Raw genomic sequence first — 23,985 nt, 5'->3', positions numbered from 1 at the left:
AGTAATAGTAATAGTGATACAATATGAAATGGATCCAGGACCATGGACAGCTCACTGTGTATCCTAACTAGGCCAACACTTTGGTCCTATTCTAGCTGCTACCTCTTTTATTATGTCAATCTAAATTCAGCTTGGAACAGTCTAAAAATATGCTGGAATTAGTGAAAAAACATACTTGCATCCACAAACTAATGACACAGAACACACACTAACCGTACATCATTGTCTATAGACTGAAAAAGACAGGAAGGCATGTGTGGTGTTGAGACATCAAACACGGTTTAAGCAAGGTAATGCAGAAGGAGTACCACAGGTTTATTGCTTTATTATAGGCCTGTTTCCACCTGTCACATTTGATTGCTCTCGTCCACGGGAGGTGAAGGCCATGGAGGAAATACAAGTATTCTTTTAAAAGGTTGACATTTACCTTGATGTACTACAAAGCTGAGCACACAAGGAGGGTTATTTGCCTCACAAACATTCACACACACTGGAAGTAAGAATAACCCAGTCATAATACTTATTAGCACTGCGATTGCAAAATATTTCTGTGAATGTCTTTTGTATCTTTTGGCCAAAATGGTGATTTGGCAGTTGCATACAGTAAAGTTCAATTTACAAGTACAATGCTTTGATGTTTGCAGTTTTAACTTATCTCAAATGTAATAATCTCAATTTAGCTCTGCAGTAAAAAAAAGAAGAAAAAAAGTAATTAGTGGGTTAGAAGGTTGCTAGTGCATTAGTGCAATGTGAATCTATTCCAAAGCACTGCTCTCTCTCAATCAATCAATTTCAGCAGACTACAGTAACCACTTTTCTCCAAAGCAGAGCAAGTTGTTACTCATTGATCACACTGCCATCAGACCTCCCTTCAAGTGCTTTGAGGCAAAAATATTTAAAACTGAACTGGTAATGAAGTGACTGCTCAGCTACTTTTCACTTGACACTTTCTCCAGGAGATGAAGATTTAACCCACTTAGAGTAAAGTTCAAGAAATGAACAGCTCTGTGACATTTTTCTCTACTGTCTTAGTAGCTTAAAAGGCACCAAAGAAGACAGACTGATGGTAAATGCCCGTAAGATTTAGACATGAACCCACAATGCTTGGCAGGCACTTCACCATGTATTCTGATCATGTCTGCTGCAACATGAACCCTGCAGATAAGCCCAGCTCATGTGCATCTGAATCAAAGTGCTTCTCTATTGCTCTCTCCCTCGCTAAGCATGTCTTTCAGCAACATCTGTGCTGTGTGAGAAGGAAATATGAGGGGAGGATTACCTGCTTTGCGAGGTGAGTTGTGTGTGCATGTGTGTGTGTGTGCGTGTGTGTGTGGGGTGTGTGTGTGTGTTGTGTTGGAGGAAGTTATGTACTAGAGAGACAGTGTAATCATAAGTAATCAAAGACTAATAAGCATCTATTTGAGCGTTTCCACAACATTTGCTTCACATGATAGTGGCGTCCAAGGCCTCCGCCACATGACCATGAATATTAAAAACCAATGAATTTACATTTAAGCCAATTCATCTTTATTGCCACAGCAGGATTAATTTATGTTCAACATCAGTGCTAGAAGTAAATATGCATGCATTAATGGATTAAATGAAGGACAGAGAATGACTGTGGCAGAGTAGAAGTCATGTGATGGTCCAGCTGATAAACAGATGGTCTCTCATACACACACACGCGCACACACACACACACACACACACACACACACACACACACACAGACACACACACATACATAATTTAAGTTGTTTAATGCTCTCGCTTCCTCTTCGGAGGAGAAGATAAAGTTTAAGACAATCACGAAAATCAGAATTAGTAGTGACATTTTGCAGAAAGGAAGGGACCTTTCACTCTGTTCCATGAACACTGGTGTAACTGTGACCTGGTCTAATTAGGGAAATAGTCCTGTTTATGCATAATGTCTGCACCTGCTCATCAACATTGCTGACAACATTGTCTAACTGCACGCTGTGTAAGAGAATGCTTGGCAGCTCATTAACCAAGGGAACAAAAGTTTGTACGGACGTTAGAGCCATGTAGTTCAAATGAGTTCAGAGCTTTGTGTCACTGTACCGAGCTTTAAATCATGAAGAAAAACCAAAAGCATTCCATAATTTACACCACACAATTTATTAACAAATTAAGTCTTAAGTAAGTCTGGATCTTCAGTCCGACGGCTGGAAGGTAAAGAAGAAGAGGCACAGGGAAGAGAATTTATCCCTATTACGGTGTTGATTTACATGGCTCTAGATGTCAACCATCTGATGAATTGCAAACTACATGTAAATAAACAAATCACACATGTTGTAGCACCTTCTTCAGATTTATCAAATTGTCAATGTTGGCTGTAGACAAACATGACAAATTCCACATACCTTGAGAACTTTGAGTATACACCTGACTTGAATTCAGTACTGCATCTTTCAATAATACATTGTTTTCTCTAGAATACAATCAACTTGATTAAACAAAAGCTTGCATATCGAGTAGCTCTCAAAGGGAATACTAAGAACATAAACAATGGCACATGTCTCCATTTCTAAATCTGCCCGCCTGCACTCTGATAATGTTATGACCAACCGCTTTCAAGCATCTACCCTTGCCAAACACCTGTCCTCCTGTCAGATCATTCATTTTAATGCAGACACTGCTGAATGCATAATATAAGTTAGCAGAAAGAGAGACCTGCCAATTTACAAGTCAAATACACACACACACACTCACACACACACACACACACACACACACACAACACACACACACACACACACACACACACACACACACACACACACAGATGCACCTGTCCGCCTCTGCTAAATGTTACCATCTGAATAGGCTGTCAGCTGGTGTCAGTTGCAAGGCTTTTTAGCTCGGTGGGTAATTGGATTTCAAAATTAGAGCTTCCTGTGACGAGGACAAGTAGAAAAGTAATCAATGCATTCAGGCCAACTTAGCTGGTGGGATGAAACCACCTTTAATTGGTTTTTGTTATGGAGTAGGATGTGAATGGTAAAAGTTTATCTATTATAAATGCAAGTACAATGTCCACATCATCTCTACTTATTGCACAGTGTATGTCTGCACACTGTTTTGCCTTGTGCACCATCTTTACTCCACAATGGCTCCGTGTGGGTCTTCTAGAAAAATAATGATGTTAAAGTACCCATCAATGCATATAATGAACACTCACTGCCTGCAATAAGCACATTATACAATTTCACAGCATGTAAGGTACAAATCACACTGTACAGTGTATGCCACATTTCATCCAAGTGGGATTTCAGTGCTGTACATCGTTCTGTCAACATCTCTCAAATTTGATACAAAAAGGTATATATCAATCAATCAAGGTAGCCTTAAGCAGTGTCCTTATTTAGGATCCTAGAGACTTGAGGGTATAAGTTCCTCCTTCTACCCAACCTCAACAGGGAGAAAAGGCCGTTGATCAGGTGGTTCGGATCTTTAATGATTCTCGTTGCCTTTTTCTTGCAACGCCGGGTGTAAATATATTTTAGGCAGGGTAGGGCACCGAACATTGTGTGTTTAGTCAAGTTAACCACTCTTTGCAGAGCCTTGTAGTCCTGTTCGATGCTGTTTGGGTACCAGGGAGGGATGTTTTCCATCAGCACCCTCTCAATGATGCAATAGTAGAAACTGCCGTGATACCTAGAATTTCCTCAGGCGTCTTAAGGTGAAATAGCCTCTGCCTTGCCTTTTTAACCACTGAGTTAGTAGATTGAGTTCCCGTTCCAGGTGAGATATGATGATGTGTGCTATGGCGTATGCATCAGCACTTCAATCAAGTTCAATCAGGTTTGTTTTGAATAGCCCTTTACAATAGCCGAAAGGTACCCAAAGTCCTTTACAACAAAGCCATAAAACAATACATAACACATACAAAACATACAGATTTAATTAAAAGTGCTGTAGTGGTGCAGCGCTGCAGGACATTAAAAGCCTTCCAGAAATGCATAGAAAGGAGCAGACAGAAGGAGGACACCTAAGAGACAGTATTGCCCTAGTCAGAATTAAATGCTAATTTAAAAAAGTGGGTCTTAAGCTTCGTTTTAAAAACAAAGCTTAAGACCCACTCTTCTCCACTTGACAAGGAGAAACGGGTGAGCCTGTAATTTGTCATAGTTAGATTTTGCCACGTGCTTTTGGGGTATCCCTTCTGTAATGGTTTTTCCCATTTCTTCACGTTGTCCCTTTTTGCCTCCTTCACTGCTTTTCTCACATTCTCACAAATTGTGTGTGTTTCCAGACTGCATTCTTAATTTGTAGGCTGCAGTGGGTGTTTTTTCTGGTAATCAATGGTTTATGGCTGTAGTAAAGATTTTACTGTACAGGTGTGGGTACAGTTGCTTCTGTTGTTTAACAAATTAAATCTACCACAGACTCAGTGAATCCATTGATGTCATCAGTGACGTTAACAGTGGTGTCCTGGAACTTGCTACAGAGCTACAGACTACAGGGTGGCTTCTGATTTGCATGACAATTTTCTGACCTCCTGTGTCACTGGGAGGATGCACTTTAGTTTGTTTACATACTTTAACCTCAGCAAGTGGATGCATGGTTGCTCTTCCCCATGTAGTGGGGATTGAAGAAGTTCAACTTTCTCATACTTTTTGCTTAGTGTTTTTTTTCATTTGAAAATCACGATTGGCCAGTAAGCGGAACCAGCAGGAAGAGAGTTTATACAGTGGTAAATTGATTTTTCTATTCTCATTGGTGTTTCGTGGTCAAAAGTATAACTTCCACTACAATTGCAAACTTTTTTCCTTTAGAACAAATTGTCTCAGTAGCTAACTCCCACATAAAGGATATTTAAACTTAAAGCTTATGAAAAAAATGAAAATAGCTTTAACCATAAGTCTCTTTTTCACATATGTAAATTCTGATTTAGAGTATTCAGGGCCATGACACAAAATAAAAGGCTGGTATTTTTTTCTGCATAATTTATCAATGGCACTTTCCACAAGATTTATTCCATTAGCTTTGTGAGGCTGTAAAGCGCTTTGAGCTAACACGCTAATGTTTAGCAGGTAATGTTTTTCATGCTATCCTTAGTTTATCATGTTAGCATGCTAATATTTAACAACATGGCATTGGTTTTTTAACAAAGTTGTCTTGATGATGGTGCTAGACTAGTTGAAATGTTAAGAAATAGGAATCACCAAAGTAAATACAGTTCATCCTGAGTTTTGATTTCATGGTAATCCATCAAATAGTTGTTGAGGTCAAAGAGGTGGATTGACTGACCCACTGACAGAACGACTGTCAATCAACACAAGTCTGTTAGTGGCATCCTAAAAAACAGATGCCGCATGTAGTTTTCTACACACAAAGAAACTGTGTGATTAATGACTAAACAATGACTGTTGAAACCAGCATAGAAAGAGGAGTATTCAAAAGAAATGTCTTTCTGCAATAATTTAGGTGTTGAGTGCGGTACCGTAGTAGCTATTTAACCTTCTGTGCCAACAATCAGAGCTGTTCCACCTAACCTGTCCAAATCTACTATTCAAATCCTGCCAGTCACACATAGGGAAATTCTGACAACAAACACATGATTAAATACGAAATACAATAATACATAACATTAATTATAGACCTGAGCTTTTCGGAGCTGGACTGTCCAGACCTTGAACCTGGTCTTAGCCATGCTTCCTTCATGACCCTTATCCTGGGGTGAATGCCGACAAATGAAGCTAGTGGCAGGAACACAGGAGTTTATGGGCCCCTGGGAGAAGCCGGTGGCTGCATCATTAGCCCAGGACAAAACCATACCTCAGGCTTTGAGAAATTAGAACTATATTATAGTCCAGAAATGTTTTAACTGATTTGTGTAATCAGTTCAAAGTGTTCTGGGAATCGTTGAATAACGTAACCTGTTGGTGTATAATTATAATGACAGTATAATATTGATAACAGTGCAGTATTTTCATTGTAATGAATTGTGATTTGTATGTTGTTTTTTTTTATCTCATACCGATTAGGAATTAAATGAATTAATTTCTCTACATCAACAACATTTCCTTTTTGTATCAAGACAAAATGAAACAAACAGCAGATCAATTTTTTTAATCACACGAAGAACTAAACCAATTTCATTCCAGTCAACATATTAATGGAAACTCCACACCACCTTTAATGTAGACCATTTTTGTTGGTGCTGAGATGCCACTTCTTACTCCCTGTTCTATTTTTACAGCAACATATTGCACAATTTATCTTCCAGCAGTATCTGTACATCTGTAAATTACTTTCCGTGCCACCACAATTTAGGAAATTTCCTTTACCTCTTGAAATAAAACCACAAACATGTTCCTATTGCAGAGACAATGTTATAATCCAATTCTGAGTGCAATACTATATATCATATAGAAAACCGTTTTTCACCTAGTCTATGCCTATGTACACCATCAAGCGGGTTCTACCTGCACATTCTACTGCCTCTCTGACCTTTGCTTCAGTCAGGCTGTAAGAAGACAGCTCTCACACAAAAAACACAGATAATTAATCTGTGTTAGACTCCCAGAGGTCACACCAATTATTTCCTCTGTGAAAGTAAACTGAGCAAAGTAAGACAACAACCCAGTCCATCATGAGACAAAGAGCCAAACTGCTGCATTGTTTTGTATTTACATTTCTTTCTCCCTCTATTGTCTTTTCTCTCGTTCAAACCGGAAATTTTGCCAGAAGAAATGTCATAAAAATGTGCCGCCTCTCACTCATCCCAACAGAAACGGTTTAATTGTCCTTACGGTTCTCAAGCTTGTGTCTCTCTTTCTATTCTTATCAGCAGACGAACCACGTCAACATCTGCCCGGTCACGTGATCTGACTCAAGCCCAGATAGACACTAACACACACATGCACAAATGTGTAGTCTATACACACATTCACTGTATAGGCAAACAAAGGTTAAAAAACACACAGCGCCACATGCATACACATTGCACACGTTTGCAATGTTTGCTGCGAGTGAAAGGGCATTTTAGAGGTTAACTGGCAAGTGGAGCTCGTATTTAGACGGAGAAAAACAGATGAGTTGTGTTACTTTATGTTGTTATTGAGTTTTGACCTCAATTTCCCACATCATCCCTCATACTGTACATCTTCAACATCTTCAACACACACACACACACACACACACCACACACACACACACACACACACACACACACACACACACACACACACACACACACACACACACCTCAGTTCTCAGTTCTCATATGCTTTTATATTGCTGATATATGCATCATTCTGTCCTGAAGAAAAATCCTGAAATGAAATGAAATAAACAACAACGGGGTGCTGCATTGATGAGGGTTAACATATTAATGCGTTTAAAGACTACTTTAGATAATACTCAGAGACATGCTTTTACAACTCTGAAAAGCTATCATGGCAGCAACTATTTTTTTTTTCCATCAATCGCAAGGTAAACTGTAGAAATACCACATCCACGTTACTATAAGTAATCTTCCAGGAGTGTGTACTTCCATGTATTTGATCGGCCAACGCAGCACCCTGCTAAATGAAGTTGCGTTGCAGTGAAAATTGAACATGTATATGCATGTGCATGTATAGATCCTGAGCATGTGTGTGTGTGTGTAGTTCAGGACTGTGTGTGATTACTAACAAAAGTGTGGACACAGAGTGTAAATTGTAATTTCCCCATTGGGGATCAATAAACAGATTAAAATAAAAAATTAAATTAAAATTAACCTAGAACGACTTTTTTCCTGGGTGATCCTGGATTTAATTTTTTAAGTAGGCCTCGTTGTTGTTGTTGTTGTATGTTGAGGGGTTACAGGATATATTGAAGCCTAGTCATTTAGCTCTCACAGCCACAGCATAGCAAGCAAATCTCCTCAAATAGACTAAAAGCTGGTAATTGGTCAGTATAGGCCTTTTATTGGGCCTCCTACAAGTTGTTGATGCTGGTAGAGATTGTTGATGAAGACATCAAGAAAGTTGAAGAAATACTCAGTTATTTCTCCTTTTCAGGAACACATCTAGCAAAGATGGATCAAGAGCAAAACCTACTGTATGCTTGCCATGATTCCAACTTTCTTTCACAACTGTTGGCAGTAGTCTTCTATTCAGTAGGTGGACTACTCGTTCAAGGCAAAGTTATTAGATTAGATTATACTTTATTCTTCCCACAGCGGGGAAATGTCCTTGTTACAGCAGCATTTTCTTCAATAAAAGCAAAACAAACAAACAAACAAGTAAACACACAAGAAAAACAGACAATGAGCAGAAGGTAGACTGGAAGTAAAGTGGAATCAAATAAAGGTTATCTGGATGTAACTCCAGTTCTATAAGTGTTTTGTAACCCACCTTCCCTCTATATCAAAAAGTACCTAAGATCATGTAAATACTGTAAATACTAAAGCATGATATGGACGGATCTTTTTTCCTTTTTTCTACGGAATGGCAGTGCTACAGCATGTAATCTGAATGTGGGTCCAGATTGAAGGCTTGCTATTTTACTTTGCATCACATCCTCTTGGAGGATTATCCACTACTCTATTTCCTGTTTTTAGAGTGCATCCATTTAAAAAATGTATCCTCTAATAAACTCAACAACATCCATGCTTTACCAACACACTCACCAACAGATCCAAAGCCTGACCATGCTCACCCAGGCTAACCCATCCATGTCTTCTATTTAAAGACCAGAGCCTTGAGCCAGTGGCCGAAACACAGCCACAGATGGTTCCTTAATGCTAACATGGACATTAAGAGATGGGGGGAAAAGAATGAAATAAGCCAAATGGGAGCAGAAGCAGTTTTGCAACAGAGGTAGGGACTAAGGGATTAGCAACTAAAAAAAGGGCAAAGCTAACAATGCCAGAATGCTTTTTCGACCCCGTAAAATAACAGTGGCAAGAAATGTATCTTCTTTAACACTAGGATTAGCTGTGGTTAAAAGGAAGATTCTTCAACGAATTTTGGACCAGATGAGGAAAATCCTTTTCAGCAAAGTGGCTACAGTAATTGTGGCAATGGCACATGTCAAACTAAAGATCATAAAGAGCTTTAATATCCAGTGTCAAAGTGGTCCCTTTGTAGTCATGTGGTTAATATTCTGGTCAAACAGTTGCTGACCTTTTCCTGAAGATCTGAGAAAACACTTGAAATGATTTTCACTAGAATTAGAAAACTATCAAACTATCTCAAAAACCAAACTATCAAGAAAGCCTCTTGCATGATTTGTTATTAAACGAAAGATCATTCAGAAAACATAATACTACTGTCTTTGGGTCCAAAGTGGAGAAAATTCAAATGCATGTGGCATTGCAAGTAAGGATTTAGCTGTAAAAACCAGCACCAGCTTCCATTCATTGTCTGAACATTATGTATTATAAATACATAGGCTACAATGCATCTGTTCTGCAGTAGTGCATTATCCACGCCTGCAAGGACTTGGAAACACTTGGTGCATTCATGCAAAGTGTATCTGTGCCTTTATGGAAAATCTGCATTAAACACTAGTGAAGCAGCTACACTGTTGAATGTTAAATGTACAGGAAAGCTACAGAATGAGTAGGTGAAGATGACATGAATTATCTAGTTGTTTTCACAGCCTCTTTGCACTGTAAATACTTAGCTTGTGTGTATACCTTACATATCTGCAATTATTTTTGAACCACTCCCAATAAATAACACATGACACATACAGTATTTATAGTGCGTAGACTCTATCGCCCCATGAGGAATTCTAAGTAAGGACAACAAAACTGTTGGCGCGTCCACATGATACACGCCTTCCGTGATTGCGCACAGCCCCCCATCCCTCTTCCACACATTTGCTAGTAACCAAGGTGGACACAGAGGATTAAAAATAACCATGATGGACTCTTCAGAAGAGGTAATTATCTTCACTTGAGTCTCTAAACGAAAGTTGCCGGACAAGACAATCTTCTGAACATAGCCATACTGAGAAATACAGAGACAATGTTGTGGAGCTGATAGTCTTAGCAACTCATTTGGTTATAGCTTGAATGTAACTGACGTTCATTACAGTTTTTTACGATTGCTATGACAAGTTTTTCAATACTTTTAACAACTTTCCTAAACTCACAGTTAGCACAACATCTGTCTGTGTAGGCTAAACAATTAACATATTTCTTGTTGCTCTGACACAAAATGCATACAGTTAATATAAATTTAAAATGCCTAAACGTCTTTTACACACAAGCTAAACCAAGACCAAAACAATGGATTTTTACTGAAAAAAATGCTTTCACACTGTATGTCAGAACAGATAACATCATGTTCTAAACCTAACTTATAGGCTAAAGTCTAAGGGAACAGCTGTACATATTGTAAATTGAAACACAAATATATCCCCTGTATTTTATTCCATTGTTACTGTAAATGAGAGAAACAGTTTATTGAAGTTATGAAAATAGATCCATCACAGCTGATTCTCATCTAGGGAACACACGCAAAGATTACTGTAACCAAAGTCAAATTTCTTGCTTATTTTTGCAAACCTGGCCAAAGCTTATTCTGATATGTTACAGTAGTACATACAGTAAGTAGAGGACCTATTTGGGCTGATTTTGTGTGGAAACAGAACAATACAGTAAAGATGAACCTACAGAAAGTAAGAAAACTTCCTGCATGATGGAGAGGAAGACGAGTACCAAGACAAATCTGTCATTGTTTCCTTTTTTTCAGACTGTAAACCTTACATTCTGTAAAGCTACTCTGAGATGGGTCATTCATTTTTTTTAATGAAGCTAGGCACAAATTCCTTCAGGAAGACGTCCAAATAAACTTCAATCACCATCATCTCTCCCTAAAATATTCAGTTGTTGAAAGACGTTCACTTTTCAGTAAACCAACCATGATCCAATCCCAGCATGACATCCTGCTTTAAATATCTTCTCTCCTTGTTATCAGCTGTCTTTTCAGGCAAACGTGTAACCCTCCTCCACTTTCACCTCTGGGCATTGTCAACCACTGCAAACCTGAGTTCCTTTCCGGCAGACAGCTGCTTTGTTCAGTCTCTGGGTTCCGTCTCCACCATCACAAGTGTCTAAGCTCCATATGCCTGGCTTCTCTACCTCTTTAAAATATTTTTTATTTTTCTTTATTTTATGGAAGTCTAATCCCCAAAGACTGTGTACATTTCTTATTATGTAGAACAAATCTTTGCATATCTGCAACAACGTCTCTCCTGATTGAATTGAATTCCTGCAACAAAAGAAACAAAATGCATGAATTTACTAGACCCGACAAAACAAAAATGTAGAGGCTTCAAGAGAAACTGAAGTGTAAAACACAATCCATGATAAATACAGTATACTATTATCTATTGTATAAAGGCAGACCTGACATATATAAATAATGCAGTTTCTGTAATTCCACCTGATATTAGTGTTTTTATGACATTGAGCTATGACTGACTAAATGTTCCTTTTGGGAGATAACATGTGGTTGTGTTTTGGAAGAATTATGTGATTTTGACACATGTTTGCATTGTTTTGGTAAACATAGTGTATTGTGTTAATTTCTTGTATTTTGAAAATTAATGTCGGAGTTTAGTTTACAATGTGTGATTTTGAGCATAAAGTCAGCTGTTTTGCCAGTTGTGTGTTGTAAGTGTGTTTGTGCGTTAAGAGTTTAGGAAAATTATTAAAAGTATTGAAAAAATTGTCATTGCAATCATAAAAAACTATAATATCTAAAGGTTACGCCCTAAAGCTATGACCTTAGCATATTTCTACCCTTAATGTAATAGAAATGTGTATGAAGCCCTTTGAAGGAGTTACCACTTTTATGCTTAAGGTTGTTTTTGTTTTGAAAAATCACAAATGTGCTGTAATATATTGGAGAACTGTTAACTAGCATGAATAGTTCATGTGATATGTATGTGACTAAAAAGGAAAGGGAAAATAAAACTCAAGAATTTAAACTTTTGACTTATACCAATTGACATAGTCTTTAGAATGTTGTGTAATATAATTGAAATAATAAGTGCAATCTATGTTATGAAAATTGTTAGTGATATTGTAAGATTGTTGTTTTTAGCCTGTGTGGCATCCTGACAGAACTCTTAAAGATTCTGGTTATAAATCATGTTGGATTTGCTTCAGACATCTGTGGCTTTCATGTTTGTGCAAATATTGTGTCCTTTAATGTTGTAGTTCAGCAGTACATGAGAGTCTGTCATAAGTGTTTGTCTGTATTCTGTGTGTGTGTGCGTGTGTGGGAGTGTGTGTGTGTGTGTGGGAGTGTGTGTGTGTGTGTGAATGAGTGTGTGTGTGTGTACTGTATCTTTATCTTTCCATCCCACCTCAGGCATGCTTTCCTCTGTTTTTACAATATGTTGAAAACTGCTGTATCCCTGAGGGATTCCCAACCGTGCATCCAATGCAAATGAGCCAAACCCAGTCAAAGTGAGATAACAGCATTAATAGTAGAATTTAAAATCAGAACTCTAAAGACAAAATTACTTATGTTGCTTAATACTCTAGCAGCTGCTACATTTAAAAGTCTAAAACTTCGAAAGCTAAAATCAGAATTTTTTTTTCCTCCCCTCAGTCATTTTGTACAACAAAAGAAAAATGTAAATACCTTACTGTGAAAAGTAACATTATAAAGAGAAATATTACTGGTAATGAAACCTTCAATTACATTGTACACACTAAACAAGGAGGTAATTTCTGGCTTCCAGTTTTGTTGGAGTTGGGAAAAGAACTTGCAACTTGGATAGCGGGTTAGAAAAAGTAAGTCACCTAGCTACATTTAACCATTAACATTAATACAAACATTTGCTTGTTTGTTTGTGCAGCAGTATGAATTTAATTTGTAACTACCTGGTGTTTCTTTGGACAATCACTAATGCAGGGCCCCCCCCATAAAAACATCTCATAGTCCTCATACCGCCCTCTTGCTCGTGAAGTGCGTCATACGTCCGTGCCGCTTATTGCCAAGTGTTTTCTTTTGAATTTATATTCCTGTTTTGCACTGCTTCTTGGAACCACTAGTGGTTCTGGCACTTTATTTAGTGTCTATATTGTGTTAAGCTTCTTTCAGTTTGTCCTTTTCATTATAACCTCTTATATTGATTTTGAAGTTCTTCTGTGGAGAAAACTCTGCTAATTGTGTTTGTTTGTGTATCCCATTTTTGTTCCCAATTTAGTTGCTGAGAGCCAAAGGTGGTGGTGTTGGGGTCCGGGTGGTGGTATCCCCTTCCTGTGTGCTGTGTGTCTCCATGTTTTTGTTTGCCGTGTTTGCTGTTGTGTGTTTTTGTGTGTTCACGGGTGACGTTCCCTCACTGACCTCGTACTCCCTCCCCCTCCACTGGTAAGCCTCAGCACAATTATATTTATTTTTTCCTTTTTTGTTGTGAATGTGTTTTAAACTGTTATTGTTTTTAAACTCGTTGAAATAAAATGTGTTCCTTTAAAAGTTGAACCACGTCTCTGGCTGTGTTGTATACTTACCTTTGTGACCTTAAATAGGCATTAAACAAGTATTCTGGCTAAAATAAGGGGCACACAATATTGCATGGCCTGTTATTACAGTAAAAACCAACCAAACAGTATTTTTTGTTTGTTTGGTCAGAGGAATTAGTAACTCCGCAGACTAGCTAAGCTGTTTGCAGCTGACCAGGGCATGTAGCTACCATGTACTATGCACATAATGAGATATTGTTACAATTTAGGCATTATAAAACCCATTTTACGGGATAACAACTAACCTTATCAAATGCTTTTACATTTCTGTTGGTATTGGTCAGATTTTTAAGTCGGTCTTTGAGTTTCATTCCAGTTGTCTCACGTGTGTTTATAATGAAACTCATTGTGTTGTGGTCATTAGCATTGTTAACTAATTGTTACCTAGTAGCATTAGCTAATTTTTTTCTGTATTTCTCTGACGTGTTTCAAAACACAGTAAACAATGGCACAGACATACCCACCAGGGTAAGAGCTAAAAAAAACAAACAGGAAGTAAGGAGTGTAGTTTTTCAAATGTATTGATCAGTGAGCCAAACACTTTTCAGGACACCTTTAGCAATGCGTAAGTGACACACTGGTAGAGTTTTCATTGTTCAACCAATATATATTATGAGGATCGTTTAAAAAAAAAGGCAATTTAGCAGCCATAGTCTGGAGGTTTTTGAAATTAGTTCGTCTTTTTTTGTTCATATTGTTTGTTTTTAAAATGTGTGTCCATTATCTGTTGTAAAACTATTTAGTCATGTAATTCAGAAGAGACTTTAGCTTTACTCAGCTGTTGTTTAACGTTAATAAATTATTTTTTCAGTTTTTACCTGACCTCTGATAAAAATAAACACAGCTCACACAAGAGACATTACCGTAACCACAACCCACTATCTGTCATGTTAACCCAAGAGACATTCATGGACAGTCTGCTCAGTACAAAGTGATAACTCCTGACTCTCCCTCACTATGATGTAAGCTATTAGCATTGACAAGAGGACAGTTTGATTAATTGGTGTGTGTGTGTGTGTGTGTGTGTCTGGCTGGCTGGCTGGCTATGACAAACCTATTTGCATAATAGGAAAAATAACTTTCTTCTTCATATCCAGGTAGGTGGGTGTTACTGTCTGTGAAGATCATTTTGCACAATTAAATTGTGATCATCTCTGATGGTGTCTGATTAAGAGGCCCAGATATTGATTACTTGGTGTCTGCATTTAGCCCCCTGCTACCCAGGGAATCAATTATTCATGTAATTAGTGGGAATGCTGATTCAGCATTCCCCATAATAATAATAATAATACAAGTAAACAGGATACGTATAATATAATTGTAGGTACTAAACAAATTATGTGCATTCTTTTTCTCTGTCTCCCTCCCTCCTTCTCTGTGTCTGTCTTTGTCTCTCTCCCTCCCCCCTTCTCTGTCTGTCTCCCTCCCCCCCTCCTTCCTTCTCTGTCTCCCTCCCTCTCTGTGTCTCTCTCCCTCTCTCTGTCTCACCCCCTCTCTGTTCTCCCTCCCTCCTTCTCTGCCTCTGTGTCTCTCTCTCTCTTCAATTTCATGTTGTTTTATTGGCATGACAAAATCTCTGTTGCCAAAGCATTAGAACAAACATACATATAAACAACAAGGAGCAAATACATATGACATAATAATACAAGTAAACAGGATACTTCTGATATAATTGTAGATACTAAAAAAATTATGTGCATGTCCCTCAAAGAGTACGTAAGAAAAAAAAAAAGAATAGAAAAATAAAAATGATAATCTATAAAATGCTCTATTTATTTTGCTGGTGGAAATGTGTACAGACACGGTCCTCTCTTGGTCTCCACACTTTAACAATTTCAACTTCTTTCAATTTTCAGCTCATGGTCATTGACTCTGAATTTGAATTTTTGGGGGGATTTTTTGTTTTGAGATATTCAGCCAATTGGATATCTCTGTTCCGGTGTAACACCAAATTCTGTGACCACCGTATCTTGTGACTGTAGGGGGCGCTGTTGCCACTGTGCAGGTTGATCTTACTCAAACAGACGACTTCGTCACGGCTCTGTTACGCTATCAGCGTAAACTGCAGGCTGTTTATAATGAAGGTTCAGCGCCGAGAGTTTAGAAATGTTGTTGTATATACATACTTGAGATATAGGCTGTATTTGAGTGACTAGTGTCTAATTGTAAATCTAAATAAAGAAACTAAGATATGTTTCTGTGTGTGTGCGTGTTTCTGTTGGCCCCAAATAAACACCACAGAGCAGACTTAATCATGAGGATGCGGGTGGTATAAATAATAATAAAACTTCGTCGGCAGCATGAGGCTGTTAACTATCTACAAGAGCTGTGGGAGAAAATTATAAATAACCAAGTAATAATTGATTGTGAACTCATTGTGAATTTTCCCCATACATAAACTCATATATATTTGAACATTTCAAAATTAACCTGTCACAACAACCAAACCATTCTAGGTGACTTGTCTTATCTTCATATGTATAGACAAGAAACAATAATCACTCTGGTCAGCATCTGGTTTTGGGCCCAAGAGGTCACATATTTTGACAGCTGTTATCAGAATATGTGACCCTACTGTAACCTGTCAGAAATCACCTGTAACTACAGCCAAACCATTCTAGGTGACTTGTCTTATCTTCATATGTATAGACAAGAAACAATAATCACTCTGGTCAGCATCTGGTTTTGGGCCCAATGGGTCAATATTTTGACAGCTGTTATCAGAATATGTGACCCCCTGGTCCCAAAACCAGCAGAACTGTTTTGCAGCTACTTGAAATTTTCATTGTAAAGAGAAGAGAGAGAGAGAGGAGAGAGAGAGAGAGAGAGAGAGAGAGAGAGAGAGAGAGAGAGAGATGATGATGATGGTTCCGCAGTGATTACATTCTGATTTCTCCTCTGCAAAGTTTTTGATTTTTGATTATTTCAAGATAAGGGAAGGACATTTCTCTTTATTTCAGTTCATTTAAAGTGAAGACTGTTGTAACAGAAAGTGGACTTTGCCTGTTGTCTCACAAGATTCTCCTTTAAAACAGACAGAGAAACAAATGCACCAGTTCAGCACTGTCATCCAGCGACTGTACACGAAACGGATTCACCCTACTCATACCATCATCACTATCACAAACACACACACACACACACACACACACACACACACACACACACACACACACACACACACACAAAGCAATATAGGGGGCAAGCACTCACCCCATTCCAAACAGGCACGTTTTTAATGGGCACTGCACCATGCACTGCACTAGTTCAATTTGATTTAGCTATTTACTGTGTTTGGCGCAAGAATCTCTGACTTTCCCTGAACGTCACAATGAAACTTCTGCGCAGGACTAATGCGCAGCACCAGCACAGTGTTGCCACTCGCCATCGCATTCTGGAATCTTCTCTGGTAAGCACAGCAGCATAAATAGCAGTAGCCTGTCTGTTATCTAATTCAACGGTAGAAATACAGGTCTTGTGTTTATTAAAAAGGGCTGACATTGGTCTCCACCTCATACAGAATGCAAACGTGAATTGGGCGAAATGTTTGTCTGTAACGTTACAGCTTGGTAAATTATACTCAGCCATTGTTAGCTAATTACGGAGCCCCCCTGGGGTCATCGGAGAAAAAAAAAACGTGCGCACGGATTCATAATCCGTGCTCTCGGTTTATTAAAGGTGAGCAAAGTAGGAAAGATAGTCACCGATTCAAACTTCTGGTATCAATATAGCGAATTTATATTAAATCACAAATGACGCATCTTTCCTAACGTAGAAAGGTTAAAGGAGAATTCTGGTCGAGTTCAACATGTAGCTCTGTTTTTTTTTTTTTTTTTTAATTTGTAGTGCTGTAAGTAGTGAGGCTAATGAAAACAATTGGTGCAGTCTACACCGTTTTATCCTGCTAGATTTTGCACCCAACAGGCTTAAACAGGGCAAGTTTTAAACTTGTTTTTAGTGTCTAAACATGCTCAAAATGTCATTACCAGTACCTAACCATATGCAGTTATTCCTTCCAAGTGAACACAGAGAATTTGACTGTGATGTGACAGAAAGGTAAAAAAGTTGTTAATCCATACCTCTGTTTATTTCCTGTTTTCCGGTGAAGTCCACACTAGTCAGTTGTCACAACCTTTATGCCTTTCTGTCACACCTCCTGCAGTCAAATTCGCCGTGTTCACTTGGAAGGAATAACTACACAAGGCTAGGAACTGGTAATGGCATTTGGAGCACGTTTAGAGGCTAAAAACAAACCTGCCCTGTTTAAGCCTTTTTAGGTGCAAAATCTAGCAGGAGGATAACACGGTATAGACTGCACCGATTTTTTTTTTTTTTTTTCTTTCTTTTTCTTTTTTTTTCTTCAATAGTCTCACTACTGACAGCACTACAAATTAAATCAAACAGAGCTACATGTTGAAATCAACCGGAATTATACTTTAACAATGAGCTAAAAACATTTTTTTATTAAAACAAGAAGTCCTCCAACCTGGAGAAATAAGATTGGTCTCTAGTAGAAGCCGGTGTTACAGTTTAACAGTTTTTTGAGTTAACTGGTGACATGTGTTGCAGGCGGGGTTGCACCGCTGCAGTAAACAATTCTGATCAATTCGCCTCTTTTTAACATTCATTTGTCGGGGTCTTGTAAAACATTATGGTAGGAACAGGTTGCTGGGACAGTAGTTTTGGACTAAACAGACCTACATGAACAAATGAGCCGTTTTCATTACAAAAATATCCCTCATCTGGCGAGTGTAACGTTTTGTGACTCTACCACGATACTTTAAACCACGGACCCACCAATAAAAAAAAATATATATATATATATATATATATATATATATATATACTTTTTAGATTATCTAGTGACATTTACGCTTTAGTTAGTTTTAAAACTGTGTCCAACCTCTTGTTAGGCCTATTATAGATAACAAACAAGCTAGCAACAAAGACACAAGCACAACCCTGATATTTCACCTCTCCACATCTGCGCCAGCTAATATCAATGCTTTGGAATGGCCCAGCCAGAGCCCAGACCTGAATCCAATTGAACATCTGTGGGGTGATCCTAAGAGGGCTGTGCACAGGAGATGTCCTCTCAGTATGACAGATTTGGAGCAATTATGTATAGAAAAGTTGGCAAATATTGCCACGTCAAGATGTGCCATGCTAATAGATTCCTACCCCAAAAGACTGAGTGCTGTAATAAAATCAATAGGTGCTTCAACAAAGTATTAGTTTAAGGGTTTGGATACTTATGCAACCAGATTATTGTACGTTTTTACTTTCTCAGAAATAATTTTAAAAATTTCAAATTTAAATTTTTTAGTCTGTTGCTATTGGTATGAAAACATTTTCTCTCAAAAAAAAATTTCTCTCATAAAATGCTTTTTTGCTATCAGTGTGATAACTTTTTCTCTCAAACATTTTTTTCTCTCTCTCAGATCATTTATTTTCTCGCATGTAATAAAGAAACAAATCTAGCTCCATATAAACGTGTGTGTGTGTGTGTGTGTGTGTGTGTGTGTGTGTGTGTGTGTGTGTGTGCGCGTGCGAGGGGAAACTTTAAATTTCAGAGCACCCTCACTGAAACGTTGAGCAACCCCATAGCACCAGCAAAAAGAAATCTCTGGCGCCGCCACTGGTCCGGCACACATTGCAGAATTGACAAGTAAAGTTGACTTGAAGTGTCAGGAGTTCTAGTTATCTTAGTTTTTTAGATTATTTTTTAGATATCCCTGATGAAAAAAAACTTCCAAGTATAGTGTAATTTGAAATGTTCAAATATTCTTTTATTACATTCAAAGGTTTTTACAGAGGGGATTTTATTTGATAGGCCTATATCCTTTTATCACTGCATTAATCAGAATATGGTGTCAACAGCCATAAAAAAATCTGTTTTTCCAGGTATAAAATGTTACATAAATTAGGCTATGAATGATATCTGAACAAACCCTTCTGTAAATGCTTTTAGAAGTAGATAGGAGTGAAACTGGAAAGCTTGGTGTATGTAAGTGCTACTGAAGTTGAGTTTTCTGACTCAGAGTCTGAGAAAAACCCATTTCTATAAAAAGGAATTTAAAGATATAGATTACAAAATCCAACACATTTTGCAAGACATTACATGTAGAGGTGTTTACTAATGTTAATGTCACATCTGGGTGTTTCTGGGGCTTGCAGTGACTGACACACTCGCCACACAACGGATGATATATGATGATGTATTTTGTAACGACAACGGCTACCGTTTGTATGCATGTCTATCGAGACCAGATGCTCAGCAACTCGTTTCTATCGTAAAGTTTTACAAGACCCGACAAATGAATCTGAAATAGAGGCAAAGCGAATAGCATGTTTATTTCCTGGTTAGTTGGGAATGGGTCCTGAAAGGTCACGCCTACACCACATCTGCCTCTATCACCAGTTAATTCAAAAACCAGTTAAACCGTAACACTGGTGGTGCATACGGACCATCTATAAACTACAATATAAAAATATCTAATAATTTAAATACATTTCTGTCTCCAAAATGTTCTAACAGTAAGTGCTGTAGTACAAATAGGAGGAGATAACTTGTAATTAAGGTAAGTTTGGAGACACTACCTTATTTAATCATTAAATTAATAGATATTTTTGTGTCGGTGTTGTAGTTTATAGACGGTCCCTAAGTACCGCCAGCCGGAAAATGTAACACAAAGTGATTATATTAATTATCCTGAGTCCAATATGAAGCTGGAGAATGTGATACAAAGTTGGGCTGCACGATTAAGGCCAAAATGATGATCACAATTATTTTGATCAATATTGAGATCATGATTAATTATCACTATCATTATTTGTTGATTCTAACCAAAACAAATTTTTATAGTCACATAGCCTTTTTATAACTGCTTTCACATCCATATGGTGCGGTATTCATCTTATGTTGTACATACAGCTGCAACACAAGTAAATGAAAATTATCTGAAATAAATAGCCCAGGATATATTAAAAAAAAAAGTATCTCTGAGATAGCTCCTACACTTGTTTTCAACAATAAGTGCTAGAGAGAGAGGGGAGCGCAATGGACATATGCTACTCACAGAGTGACGGCTGACTCACTATGAATGGGTCCAGCAGGCTCCGTCTCACACGTTATTACTCTACAAACTGAAGTTAGTTGCATTTAATAACTTCTTCTGTGTTTTTTGCCGTGGCTGCCACAATAGCAGAGTTACCAGCGGAAAAACTTGCCTCTCATGCTTGACAATATACCGCTGTGTAACAATTAAAACTGCGGACAAATGTCAGAAGTGTGGACCAGCGCTGTCACTGCTTTGTCAGCGGCTGGGAGCCGTATGTGAGTGAATGGGGGCAGGGCTGCGCGGAGAGTAAGAGGAGAGATCCAAACACAGGCACGGCTTTACAGAAGAAATGGGTAATTTAACGCAAAATTAAACCATATCGATATAGACAACATTGTTTCGTTTGTGGGGAGGCAGGGGATGCGAGGACATTAGGTGCATCGGTGAGACCTAGGAAAAATGTTAGTCGCATCCTAGAGCCCTGTGAGCTAACAGACACTAACTAGCACTGGTCACTGATGTTGTCTTAAAAACAACACAGATGGGACAAAATGTTGCGGTTAATAGTAAACCTTGTGACCGACGTATGACCGACTGCTATCTGTTGTGTAACTGACATTGTGGCTAATATTTTTTGTTACAATGTGCAAAATGTATTCTTTTTGTCAACCAGGCAAATTGCTAATACAGTTACAGCAACTCAATTGTGTAATACATGCACTACTTACAGTAAATCAATTACAGGGCTTCAAGTATTCTGGCACCGTGCCGGATGTCCGGCGTGCGGCAGTGAAGAAAATTAAATAAATAAATTTGGGAACTTGCATGCGGTTTAATACTTTCGAGTCAATTGATTTCACTTACACCTCATATGAGAGGAACCCAGCTCTAACTAACGCAGTGCTTAAAATACTGGGGCCTGGTGCCCGATTTCTGGGCTGTGACTATTTTAGAAAAATAAATAAATTAAAAAGTCCACAAAGGATTTGTTTTTGATGTGCTGGGTTTAACCACTCATCGAACCTCCACCTACCAATGAAACAAATTCCAGCCAATCATATGCAAAGTAGGGCGGGTCCTTGCCGAAAAGCGAGCACGTGGTGTGTGGTGTCCGTGGTAATGCGGCTAAAAGAATTTAGATCCAACTTTAGTTGAGAAAGAAGATAAACACAAATGACGCTTGGAATGAATAGAGGACAAGAGAAAAAGGGTGGCGACGGGAAGCTGTTTAGCACTTGGTGCCTCAAATTGAGCACCCGGTGCATCGTTTGTTCAAGGTAGATACTCACTGTACGGTAGCTGCGGTATGAATGTGCTTGCTAGTCATTAGATGCTAGTCACAAAGCTTTGTTTTGTGCACTCTGTAATACGAGTACGTTACTAGCATCGACGGCCACCGCTGCGACTGCGCCTTCACTGCGCCAACCGTGTTTGTGATTAAAAACAATACGTGTGCGCACGTTCATAGCGGAACACGATTTGTCATTAACGATGGACACTGTGTAAAATGTATCTAAAGCCCAAACTGCCTTGACAAAGCTGTCTGTTTGGAATCAGCATGGCTGTTATTTAAACATAACGGCCTTGTCCCAGAGTTTAGACGTCTAGCTATATGAAACGCTAAACAAAGCAAAGTTTTTAATAAATATACATAAAGCAACTAATGTCAACATGGACAAAATCATGAATCTATTTATTCACTTTTTTGATAATGACCTGGCCAAAGTAACAACATATGTAGAAAGTTTTGTTTTCACAATGATTCAATGTAGGATTATATTATTGCAACATGAAAATCTATATTGACTATCGATTTTCAAATCACCTGTCAATACAGAAAAAAAATTCTGTAACCTATTTGGCCGTCAATACTGCCGATATTGTCTTTTCTGTAATCGGTATATATTCACGATGGCTCTTGATGTCAGATGTCATATACTCCACGCTTCCAGTTTCCAGTTGCAGCAGGCTTAATGCTGTAACTAAAATTGATAATAGATCAACTTGACTGTAGGTCACTATTTAGCATATGTACGTTTAAGTTTTATTTAGAAAAAAGCCATTCACATATGATTTACACCAAGTGATGATTCTGTGTTCTGTGGCTATTAAAAGCCGACTGCACACTGCGCAGATCTATGGCATATCCAAGGCCTAAGAGTTTTGTATAATATTGAAGGGATATAACAATTTAAATATGAATCACAAAGGATACTTTGATAATGGATAAATTAATATGTTGTCCAGCCCAAAAAGTACTCATTAAAATGAGCTGTGAAATAGTTTTTGTAAAACTGTATATGTCTTGCTCTATCCCTCACCATACTGAAAACAGTAATGTTTCTTTTTACAATGGAAGGTTGACTTTTTTAAGATACATGGTTTTTGCAAAACAGCGACACTACAAACAGATGATCTTATTTAACATGATGCATTGCTATAAATTAAAGGTCCCATGGCATGGAAATATCACTTGATGAAAGTAGTTGTTTTTTTTGAGAGCTGGGCAGCGATTAAAACTTTTAATCGCATAATTTCCCACGATTAATCGCAAAATGAAATAATGAATTCAAAAGTAGTGTATATAGTGCTTTTTTTTTTTAAATGTTCTGCCATATGAACAAAAGTGCCGTAATATTTGTTCTGCAAACACTTACCAGCATTTTGTTTAAAAAGTATCAGTTAAATAAAATACTTATAGTGCATCTCAACTTAAACATAATGTATTTATCATGTCCAGAGTTGAATTCCATCTGGTTGGAACGTGTTGCATCAGCAGCTCCTTCTTATGTACACGTTCTTCTGTTGTTGCTCTAACTCTGCAGCACCGGCTGGACTGGGTTTAGAGCCCCACAACTTTTCTGCACTTCGCAAGGACACTGTCTGTCTGTTAAGCAGAGACACTTAGGGACACTGTCCAACGCACTGTAAAGCAGAGACACTGACAGAACGCTGGAGACCGTGCGCAAATGTGTAATGTATGTATGTAACCAATGAATTTTATATTACAGTAATCTAAAAAATCTTGAAAATAAACAAATTACTTCTGTGAATTTTTGGGCTTCTAAAATGAAACTGAAAATCCTCCCCTCTCCTTCCCAATGCTCTCTACATTGCTGCTGGACCATCACTGTTGGTTAACCGCGTGGCAAAGCAACAGTATGTTCAAATACAAACGTGAATGAATGATATCTTTGCTATGACATGTGCTCCCTTTACACTTTGTTTGGCAGTATACAAATACTAGTAGTCTAATGTTACCGTTTACATCCGCTTGTGCACTCAACATACTTTTCGTTAGTATTTCACCATCTGTATTAGTGACTCCTTGGACACTTCACAGTATACTTTACACACGCAAAAATTAGGCAACATTATGCGATTGAACACAGAAGTCCGTAAATACAAAGGTTTCCTAGAGAC

The 23,985-nt window shown here is 38.1% G+C and overlaps 1 long non-coding RNA gene across 1 annotated transcript; it reads right to left on the bottom strand.

Moving 5' to 3' along the window:
* Positions 1–7,222: 7,222 nt before the first annotated feature.
* Positions 7,223–22,829, bottom strand: LOC116688350 (uncharacterized). The gene is made up of 3 exons (XR_004331764.1): positions 22,751–22,829; positions 9,948–9,953; positions 7,223–7,233 (listed from the first exon to the last, which is right to left on the bottom strand). It is a non-coding gene; the product is annotated as an uncharacterized LOC116688350 (long non-coding RNA).
* Positions 22,830–23,985: the final 1,156 nt, after the last annotated feature.

This window comes from Etheostoma spectabile, chromosome 4 (genome assembly GCF_008692095.1).
Source record: "Etheostoma spectabile isolate EspeVRDwgs_2016 chromosome 4, UIUC_Espe_1.0, whole genome shotgun sequence".
Classification (NCBI taxonomy): domain Eukaryota; kingdom Metazoa; phylum Chordata; class Actinopteri; order Perciformes; family Percidae; genus Etheostoma; species Etheostoma spectabile.
Note: the sequence above shows the minus strand (reverse complement) of the source record. Positions and strands in the feature narration are given on the sequence as shown.